Genomic DNA, 11,508 nt, shown 5'->3' on the forward strand with positions numbered 1-11,508 from the left:
ATCACCACAGTCCAACACAAATGTCTGTTCGTTTATTTATTCAGTTCACTTAATGGAAACCATTTTCTTCCAGTAGTCTGTGTATCATCCCGAGTTGAGTTTTTCCAATCATCATTTTCAGTTCAACCACAACCTGTCTCTTTCTAAAACCTCAGCAAATAACACCTTAAACCATCTGCGTGGCTAGATACCACCTGAGGTAAATGGGAATATTTTGTTTTGTTTTGGGGGATTTAGAGGAGCCGGCCCCGACAGGAATGTTTGCAGCCTTTGCTGTTGTTTGCCATTCATCGAGCATTATGGCCTCTCAGGCAAACAGTCGAGTGTTGCGAGGAGACAAAGACAGAAGGTGGGAGGAAGAATTCATAAGCCAGATAACAAGACCACAGGCCAAACCTCTAATCTCTTGATCCAGTTTTTTGTCTCACCCACATGTCGGCCCGCCAGCCTTTTTCCTCAGTGTGATATTTTGTCTCTTTTAAACCTGAAACTTTTTAACTGTTCTGCAGTTTAAATATGACAGAAATCTTTTTATTTAAGGGGATCACATTGGAGCAAAATGTGACAAATATTATTTGCTGGACCTCAAACTTTCAAACAGGTCAACACATGTAGAGGACTCCATGGTGTATATGTCCTGTGCTGGATAACCTGCTGCTGTAACACTGGAATATCCCAGTTTGGATTAATAGTAGTTAAGAGTAAGGAAGTCTATCCATCCATCCATCCATCCATTTGTATATCTATTCATCTTTTTGTCTATCCATCCATCTTTTCATCTATGCATCTATTCATCCATCCATCCAACTGCCTATCTATCCATCCATCTATCCATCTGTCCATTCGTCTATCCATCCATCTGTTCGTATATCCATCCATCCGTTTGTCCATCCATCCATCCGTTTGTCCATCCATCCATCCATTTGTCCATCCATCTATCTTTTCATCTATGCATCTATTCATCCATCCATCCAACTGCCTATCTATCTATCTATCTATCTCTGTCCATCCATCCATCCATCCATCCATTTGTCTATCCATCCAACCATCCATCCACCTCTCTATCAACTATAACCCATCCATCCATCCATCATCTACCTATCTATCCATCTATAATCCACCCATCCATCCTTCCATCCATCCGTTCATCCATCCATCCATCCGTTCATCCAACTGCCTATCTACCTATCTATCCATCTATAATCCATCCATCGGTCTGTTCATCTATCCACCCGTTCATCCCTCCATCCATCCGTTCATCCAACTGCCTATCTATCTATCTATCTATCTATCTATCTATCTATCTATCTATCTATCTATCTATCTATCTGTCCATTCGTCTATCCATCCATCTGTTCGTCTATCCATCCATCCATCCATCCATCCAATCATCATCCATATCTATCTATCCATCTATCATCCATCCATTCGTCTATCCATCCGTTCGTCCATCCATCTATCCATCCATCCATCCATCCATCCATCCATCCATCCATCCATCCATCCATCCATCCATCCATTATCTATCAATCCATCCATCCATCTACCTATCTGGTGCTCTGCTTTACTCTACTTTACACAATGCATTGTGGGATACTTTGCCTCCACTATATAGGGCATAATAATTCTCACTTATCATTCAGACAGCAACAAAATCAGGACTCACTCCCCAGTGGACTGTAAAGTTCTGACACAGTCATTGTTTCCATAGGAACAATAGCCTGTTTAAACCTCTGCATCACTCACTGACATATGCCACTACTTGGAGACTGTTGCTGTCAGTGTTAAAGCGCTGCCATGTTATCTGTGGCTCTGGTTGAGCTTGCATTGGTAGAAATCCAAACAGCCCACAGGTCCAGATGAGGTCTAGATGAGGACCAGATGCAGCCCAGCAGTGTTCCAGGCAGCAGCAGAGCAAGTGCAGCAGGGCTGTGGAGGTGATTTAAAACCTCTCTCTTGTTCCATGCACTCAGTCCAAGTCAGTGTGTCCTGTATGCATGCCATGTGCATGCACCAACATGCTCACTAACCTGGATTCCTCCAAGAAAATAGCTGTTTTTCACTTGTTTTGCACTCTGGTGGCCATAACCTACTTATTATCTTTTGTTTGTCGCTACTTCATCTTTGCTCGTTTCTCATGTTGGATCCATGTGGGGAAAGAGTGGGTAGTGCTCTCAGTTCAACAGCAGAGAAAGCTATCATCTGTGAGAGGTTCATTCAAGGGAAAATTCTTCATTGCGTGGGATCATTTAACGCTAATATTGGAGGGAATAACCTCTCTAACCCGGCTGCTTCCCACACTTTATTCTCTTAGCTTAAACAATCTGTAACTTCACACACACACATAACAGTCTAGGGTGGATTCATCCATCTGTTGATGGAGTCGCATGCTGTGTTGCCAGCCTGGTACCACAGCCCCTTTACAATTTCATGCCTCCTGCACAAGGCCCGGTTAACAGCACTGCTGGGACTCTTCTGCACTGCTACGAATTATAATGGTAAATAACTCAAGGATTTATTAATGTGAATAACTTGGGAGGTGGCAGGGAGCAGAAATGCTGTTCAGAATTTACATTACACTGAGGTCCAGTCCTGAGGAAATGAATGGCCATACAGGGACAGAAGGCGTAATCATTACTAAACCTATAAATTAATAGAGAAATGGAGGAAGATTAGTGGAAAGATTTGTGCGTGTGTTTTAGCCGATGCGGGAACAGCAAGATGTATTGTGCCCTTTAGAAGGTTACTCATTTTAATTTTTATGTTTAAGCTGAAAGTCAGATCTAACAGAATCATGGAGACACTGTGTGTTTACCAGAAACTAATAAATACAGCATCTAACCCTAACCCTCACAGGAGGAGCATGCAGTACTTTTTATTCCCCCTTTAATTGTCGGGGGCTGCATGATACACCTTACAGCTAGAGCTCCGGGCCGCGGACCAGAACCAGGCCTTGGGTCGTTTAGTACCAGGCTGCGAAACCCAATACGTGTCTGCCAGAATCGCTGCATGGGCTGTGCGAAGTGTACAACCGAGCTGGTCTTTTCGCCTGCAGCAACACTTAACACAAAGTAAACCAATTCAGCTGGAAAACTGCAGATCTGGCAACCCTGGCTTCACATCCCACGACGTGATATGAAACTTTGTTTAATCATGAAGCCCCTCTACAGCTCTGTGTTTATCACTGAAATATGTGAACTAAACAGGATATGGACATATGATAGCATGTGGAACGAATTTTGTACTTTAACTGTCCGCGGAAATACGGACGGAGTGCGACGTTATTGAGACAGGTAGGCTGCAGAGCATCAAAACACACACAGATCTGTCTCTGACCAGCGCTGTCTCTCCCTCTAGTCGGATGATCACCACCCCCCCGTCTTCAGCCCTGTCATTGACTGGCGATCAGTCCAGGGTGTACCTGCCTCTCGCCCGATGACAGCTGGGATCGGCTCCAGCCCCCCTGCGACCCTCAAAAAGACAAATGGTATAGATAATGGATTTAATAAGCAGTAGTTAGACGGGTAGTGAGGTAAATCTCTTAAAAATGACACAGTAGTTGCCAAATATAGTCATGCAGAATATGGCATTAATAATGCAATAATGATTTATAGTCATGAAGTTAATGGTGAATATGTGTGCCTGAATGTAACTTTTTCTCTAGTGCAACTCTGAGGTTAAACGTGTGGTTTTGAGTGAAATATCTGTTAAGCTAGTGGATGGATTACTATGGAAATTGGTACAGATGTTCATGTTCACTTCAGCATTAAGTGCAAAAGCTTTGGTGACCCTCTGACATTTTCTCCAGCGCCATCATCAGGCCAAAGTTTACCTGTCCAATAATTTGGCGAATGATTAAATACCTGCAAAACTAATTACATTCAGCCTCATATGCTAACATTTGTACATGGTAGCATGCTAACACAGTGTACTTAGACACTGCTAAACATTAGTATATTAAAATGTCAAGTAAATCTTTACAGATCTGCTACTATGGCTTTATTATAACACGTCCAGCCATAGTGCAGGCCAATAACAAGTTCATCAAACCGCCTTGCATATGCACACAAGGGCTATGGATTCCATGTAAGCTAAATTACTATTTTATTGTCTAGATTCAGCAGCAAGAGCGATCCACACAAAATCCTGTTTCAAATTAAGTTAGTTTTAAAAGGATTTCTAATGTTTCTAAGAATTTTGCTCGCCTGATTTCCACAGGTAGCTCATTCCAAAGTACATAAACCCATTATAAACACATTTGCTCAAAAGCTATTCTAAAAGGTTGGTAAAATAAATCAACATAATCATAACACAAGGTTCTGTAGCAGAGTGACGAGCTAGCTAAGCAAAGCAAACACATCTGCTGGGTTAATATACCTGATTTTTTTTAAGCAACAATCGGAGACGGGCTGAAGACAAGGTAGGTGACCTGTTTCCACACACAGATTTTATATGTGGTAAATCTTGTTGCACACTTTTCTCGAGTGAACATCCTGATGGGGCCAGATGTTGTTCTAAGCATTTTCCAGACAGTACTGCAAAGTCTTTGCAAGAACACATCACTGCCTTGTTTTGTCCATTCAGCACCATGAACGCAGCAGCTCACAGGTGCATTCTGTGTCCCTGAAAGACGCCTGTGTGTGCAGGTGCATGAGTTACTGTGTTTATGTGTGTGTGTGGCAGTAGTGTCTTTGTCCCCTAAGCCCCAGCCCCCGAAAAAGCAAGAGAACTAGATGTTTACTATTAACAACAAAGAGCACCCTTAAACAAAGGTAATGGAAAGCTACTTCAAATAAAATTTCACTTGTGAATCATACAAAAAAAAAAGTAAAAGCTTAAAACTATTTAGAAACTGATGCCTAAAGTTTCTTGAAGAGGAAAACTAAATTTGGGTAGCTCTACATGAAGCCCTATTTTCTTTTAAATCCAGTGAACGCATCAAGTTTGATCTCTTATTTAACAAACACGGCAGTATGATGGAGCATGCAATTTCCAAACCAGTAATTAACACTTAACATCACCATCTGCTCATGTCCACTAACACTTGTCTCATCAGTCAAGCTACATTCGGACGTCTTGGGTTTACCAATACCCACACATTTTCTCACAGACCGGCTGAGAACTTTGACCGTGCTATGAATTCAGCGTGCAGAGACACTGTGACCTTCGCTATAAACAACAAGAGGCCCACACACACACACACATGAACAGATACCACAAACTGTACACTTGAAACGACAACACAAAGATAGCTTTTGAATTAGCCCCCTAAGGTTTTGCTGCATGCACTATTTTTTCTTAGCCAGATGCTATGCATCTATATGTCTGTGTGTAATAAAATACATACTCCTCTGAGAAAAGAAGGTGTGGACTGAGTGTTGAGGGTATAAATGTCTCAAACGGCCACCTGGGTTTCAGCTCTGAGATATTAGTATTCTCGGTCTGTGTTTGTCCATCGGTTAAATGGATTCAGAGCAAGGCCGTCTGAGAATCAGGGACGCCTTGTTGTAGCTTCAAAATGTGCATCTGTCAGTGAAATCCTAAAATACAGCTACTGGACGTGCCTTTAGCGATGAAAGCTGGGCTCAGTGCAGCCAAGTAAGCGCTGAATCCTCCAACAGATCATTTTAAATAGTTTCCTTGGACATGATCATTTGATGTTAACTGATACTTGTGATGATGAACCAGTGCATGATACAAAAATGGGTCCTGTGATACGTCACATGCGTACGCAGGTGTACATAAAGTGATAGCAACCTTTATACATCAGCTTTGATGAGATTGTAAAATCTCTAACATGGTACTGCAGCCCTTCTTGTCCATACAGGACCCGGCTCACAGCATCAGGCGGTCACTCGTTTTCAGTGCTTACACACACTGTTTGTTCCCCATATGGGAAAGTACTGCCGCTCACAGAAAGCCAGAGCTGCTGTTTGACTCCTCTTTGTTTGAACTGAGCTGGTTTGGTGGAAATGAGCTTGAGGCCTCACTTCTCATTCTGGCTCATCTTTTAGGACATTAAAGTTGTGGAAGGGAACATTTTGGGAGGTAAAAATACAACAGAGATACCAAAATTATACATTATGGGCTGCAAATAAAGAGCATTAAATTCCAAGTACTTTTGACTTTACAAACTGTTTCCCAAAGCGCAAGAAATATTGGTTTCGGGTAGGGACACACAGGAAATCTTATGTGACCACAGGAAGTGGCCCGGTCACAACACCAGCAAGGGAGCAATCTGTCGAGGGAAAATTGGACTTCACAAACTTAGAATGACCGCCTTTCCCATAGTGTGGTTGCTAGAAAGCACCACAGGCCACCATAAATGTGCCAAAGTGCGTTTTACAAACGTGCGGCCTGGTTTCACACTTTTCAAATTGTTGTGATGCGTCTTTATTTCAGACAAAGCGGCTATAACGTTAGCTGAAAAATAGCATTCAGGTTGGTTTGGCCTCCCAAAGTGGATGTTGGATATTTTTGCTCTTGAATTCTTGGTTTTGGAAAGGCTACGAAAAACACACCACCCAGAACACAAGCTTGACACGCCAGACGTGACTTTTGACTGTAGCCGTAGCGGAGATTTAAGCTAACAGTCAATTGCCCTGGATTTCCATTAATCACATTGTTAATGAAAAATAATAATTGTTATTTAATGCAAATAATCTACTGTTTGAAGCCTTGATGACTCACTGATGAATAGCAGACATGAATTCTTTATTCATACCCATTAACATGTGACAGACAGTGCCATAACCATCTGTCTGTCTTTAGTCCTCAGATTTGAATTTTTCAGCAGCTGCTGTTCTCCACACTGGCCTCGGTGCTTGCCAGTAAAGTCTGTGCCAACTTTCCTTGGATGATGCAAAGGTCAATGGTGCGTTGAACAGAAAAACATCACAATGGGTCAAAACAAGGCTGCCATTGAGCCTTTTCAAAGCCTGATAACATCTGTGAAGAATCTCAAATTGAATACTCAATTTTGTGTATCCATCTCCAATTCTATCTACATATTACCTTATCTATCTATCTACGCATCTACTTATTAATCTACATATCCTTCTAAATATATCAATGTATATATCTTTCTACGTATACACCTATGTATCTACATACCAATCTATCCAAGTGCCTACGTATCCAAATACCCATCATACCTATCTACATATCCAAGTTCCTATCTACGTGTCCAAGTACCTATCTCTCGACGTATCCGAGTAACTAGCTCTGTACATACCAGAGTGACTAGCTGTCCACGTATACGAGTTCCAATCTACGTATCCAAGTACCTATCTCTCTACGTATCCAGGTACCTATCAATCCACGTGTCTACCCATCTTTCGACATATCTACTTACCAACCCATCTACCTACCTACCATCTACCCATCTACCCACCTACCATCTACCCATCTACCCATATACCCACCTACCATCTACCCATCTACCTACCTACCATCTACCCATCTACCCACCTACCATCTACCCATCTACCCATATACCCATATACCCACCTACCATCTACCCATCTACCTACCTACCATCTACCCATCTACCCACTTACCATCTACCCATCTACCTACCTACCCAATTAGTATCTACCCACCTATCTAATATCTACCAGCTTATTTCTGTATCTACCTACTCATCTCTACCTACGCATCTACCGATCTATCTAAATATCTACTGATCCATCTACATATCTACCTACCTATTTACTTATCTACCTACCCATCTGCAAATCTGCCTACTCATCCTCATACCTACCTACCTACCTACCTATCTATCTAGGTACACCTACCTCTCTATCTTTCTTAAGTTGTCTTATGTACACTAGTTGCCAGTATGATGTGATTGCTAGACACACAGGATGTGTCAGCTTTACTGCATATGCAAGTCAGCATGTTTGACAGCTGATTCAATCCACCCACCAAGACATAAACTCTTTCTTGGTTTCATTAGCAACCATCCCTCTGATGCTTACTCAGATAAAAGACTTGAAAAGTCCACGCTAGCTGATGCAAATGAAAAGCCTATGACTCTCATTCGTTTGAGCATGTTCACACACCACCCTCATGCCATAAAAACACCATAAAACACGCAACAGAGGAAACATGAACTGCACATTGCCAGTCGATGCTGTCGACCCTTTAAATAACCCTGAGCAACCTTCCCCCTTACAGTCCGCACAGTAGGGCCTCCATGACCCACATGTGTTAAAGACAAATATAACCCTTCTGCTACCCAAGCTGCTACCTCAAGAGCATGTGGAGGATGTGAAAGAGGAAGGGCTTCAGAGCGCTCGCAGGAGGAAGTACTCAACACACATGAAAAAGACGTGATCCACTGCTGCGTCCGACACACACGAGCCAGGTCTGTGATGATTTAACACTGAAGGAAGCTATCCTTCATTTAGGGAAAGGTAGCGAGTCCATGATTAGTCACAACCCTCTCTGAGTCATGGAGAGATAGGTCGACTAATGAAAGCAGAAAGGAAGGTAAAGTTGGGCAATATAATGTATCACAAACACAGTTGCTTTTGGAGCTACATTTTTCTTTCTACTGGTGCTGTTAAAATGCCAAACGAACTCCCTGACTCTCTTTTATGAATCAATGTGATGAGTCAGTGTCTATTTTGTCTTCACACCAATTTAGACGCCATATGTGGCCCTCTTCATAGTCCACAATGCAGCCCTTTTGGTATGATGCCTCGATACCCACTCGCTAGCATTGCCGCCCCTCCCTCTATATTTTCCTCCGTGCCATGTGTCACAATATGTCTGGGAACTGAGAGGCAGCCCTGTGGAGAAACCAGGGTGAAGATCTCACATTGACCGCTGACTCACTGTACATGTGTTTGACACACTGTCTTCACTGAAAGAATGATACTGCTGATGTGGCGATCCTTTGTAATAAAGAGAATCCAAGGCGATACTTTCCAGACAAAATAAGAAAGAATATGCTATGGTCACAAGGTGAGAGGGGGAACTGAAAATAACACCTGTGATCATAGTCATTTTCCCCAGAGATGTTGTGTGCAGTTCGTGGAGAGCTGACTATGCAATTCAACCTTCATGAATGTCACCTTATTGTAGATTCTCTGGATGAACTAGCCTGTGTTCATGTAATCGCTTTCCGGCGCAAAGTTGGATGAGAAGATGGTCAATTTGAATCTACTGATTAGCTTAGCTTAGCATAAAGATTGGAAACAGTGAAAACAGTATGTGCCACATTTTGGCTGCTTCTGACAACAAATGGAGAGGGACCTTCAGTCGGTAATTTGAAGCTACTATGAGCAGTCGATTAGCTTAGCTTAGCATAAAGATTGGAAGGTGTGCCTGTATCCAACAGTAACTAAATCCACCTAAACTCACCTGTAAAGCTCTCTAATTTGATTATTTCATACAAAAACTAAGTGTCAAAATGTAAACGTCAACATCGCCTGCCTCTCAGCAGTTGCTAGGCAACCATTGGAGATGCCGGAAACTTACTTTGCTGAGTCACAAAAAAAAAAAAGCTACTGGTAGGAATTGTTGTTTTGTTAAACTTCCAACTTTTTGAAGGTTTATAAAACATGTTGTAACTTGTGGTGATAGTTTAGTTCTCCTTTAATTACATCAGGCTAGCTGTTTATCACTGTTTTTAGTCTTTTTGCTAAGCTAAGCTAACAAGCTTGGACAGAAATATGAGTGACAATTCTCTCATGTCTCTGGACTTGGTTGACGTTTTTGAAGATGTTCCAAAGGCTTCTTCAGTTTTTCTTTTACTACTGCAACTTTGATCTCGGCTCCGGTTCTGCTGCAGTTTCAGCCCTCCTCATCTCCATCCCTTCCTCTCTCCCTCTCTCAATAAACAGCTATCACAGAGTTGGACCTGGGAACAGTCGAGTGCGGCAGCTGACACGGGGAACCTGATCCCTGAGCTTTCCAGCAGCGCAGCCAGTGCACCGGGAACATTCCTGGCACACGGGTCATCAAATCTTCCCTCGTTCTACCTTAGCTGACGCCTTGTTTGCTTTCACATTTCCATTATCACACCAGAGGGGGACAAGTTACTGAAATGCACTTTGTCCTTTCCTTCTCATCCTTAGTCTTTAAATATCTTCTTATTCTCCTTTTCTGCCTCAATTTTCCATTTGCTAGTCTGCTGTGAGTAGTTGCAGTCAATGGCATCCTCTTAAATGCGGCACAACTAGTGCATTAATCCAGACATAATTGAGTTTTTCTTCTCTGTTTGGCCAGCCGACAACCAGACAGGGGGTCAGTGTGTTTTGGATGGCATATGCAACGGTCTGGCCATCTGTATGTTCTGCACCAGAATTAGCGAGACATTGCCAAGCGCTGGTTCAACGGAGCAGTAGAGTGCACTGAATTTTAATTACATGAATGAAACCTACCTCAAAAGTACAGAAAATATGATGCTTTAAGTTCAACAATTATCGCCGTGGTTACTTGAAGTTATGCTGGTACAGGCTGAAAATGTGGCTAATTTGAAATATGTTTCACTGATTCGCAGCAGGCCCATGCAGAGTGTCGCACATTTACATGACTGAAACCTGTGTACCTACTTCCTCAACTCCAATCTCTATATGACAGTTACTGTTGATGACACAGCTGGTGTGCCATTAGTTTAACACAGCGGACATACATCAAATGATTCATTTGTATAGTGATCTAATCCAGTCGATAATAAGTGATGCTGGAAGTTTGTTTAAAAAACAAACTGATGTATCTGTTGAATGAATAAGAGGCATTAACTGACCTCCTCTAGTTCTTAGCTAAGCTAGCTAAAACCACTTATTTAACATATGCAATACATTAAACAGATCTAGGAAAACAAACCAATATCAAAGCTGCTTCCATCTAGTGCTTTATGCTACATCAGCTCCAGAGAGAGCTGCTTAAAATACAAATTACATAACTTCAAGTGTCACTCAACTCTTATAAGACTGGAGCAGTCAGTCAGACCATTTGCCTGCAGCATCCTCGCACTCTTATTGCATGCCAAAGTGTGTAGAGATGTGTGGACAAGAACAATGACGACACACATCACCGCAAAGTCTTAAACACATTATAAAAAGTGTACTCAGCAGACTCACCTTTCAAATAAACAGCCTTATGGAATCCCCCCGACTCTGACTTGTTTTGATGCACAGCTGTTGTATCCAATCCAGTTACAGGTAAGCGATCAACATGAAGAGAAGTCCTGGGCTGAAGTTGTAGTCCAGCTCAGCTGCTGCAGCTTCCCTCCTTGTAACAGCTCAGTGTGTGCAGAGAGGATAGAGTTGTTGAGGATCAGACGAGCTGTTAGAAACTTTCCCCCTGACTGCTCACACCATCTGCATGCTGAGAAAGCTTTCCGCCGTGTACAGGATGGCTGTCGCGGTCAGCACAGTCACACATGGGGCACCATTACAGCAGGAGTCTGAGCCAGACGCATGCAAACACACATGCGCTCACACACAAACGCACACTCTCCCTCAGCAAACACTGCAGCCTATGCAGTCCTAAGTC

The 11,508-nt window shown here is 42.5% G+C and overlaps 1 protein-coding gene across 1 annotated transcript in view; it reads right to left on the reverse strand.

The window, feature by feature from the left end:
• arhgap24 (Rho GTPase activating protein 24) overlaps window positions 1-11,508 on the reverse strand; it is an 83,657-nt gene extending 72,149 nt beyond the window's left edge. The window contains exon 1 of the mRNA XM_069673504.1: window positions 11,094-11,508. The gene's annotated coding sequence lies outside the window, so the exon portion shown is untranslated. The remainder of the gene's footprint in view (window positions 1-11,093) is intronic.

Source organism: Semicossyphus pulcher, unplaced genomic scaffold (genome assembly GCF_022749685.1).
Source record: "Semicossyphus pulcher isolate SPU_LCO1_2020_fin unplaced genomic scaffold, fSemPul1.0.p SCAF_22, whole genome shotgun sequence".
NCBI lineage: Eukaryota > Metazoa > Chordata > Actinopteri > Labriformes > Labridae > Semicossyphus > Semicossyphus pulcher.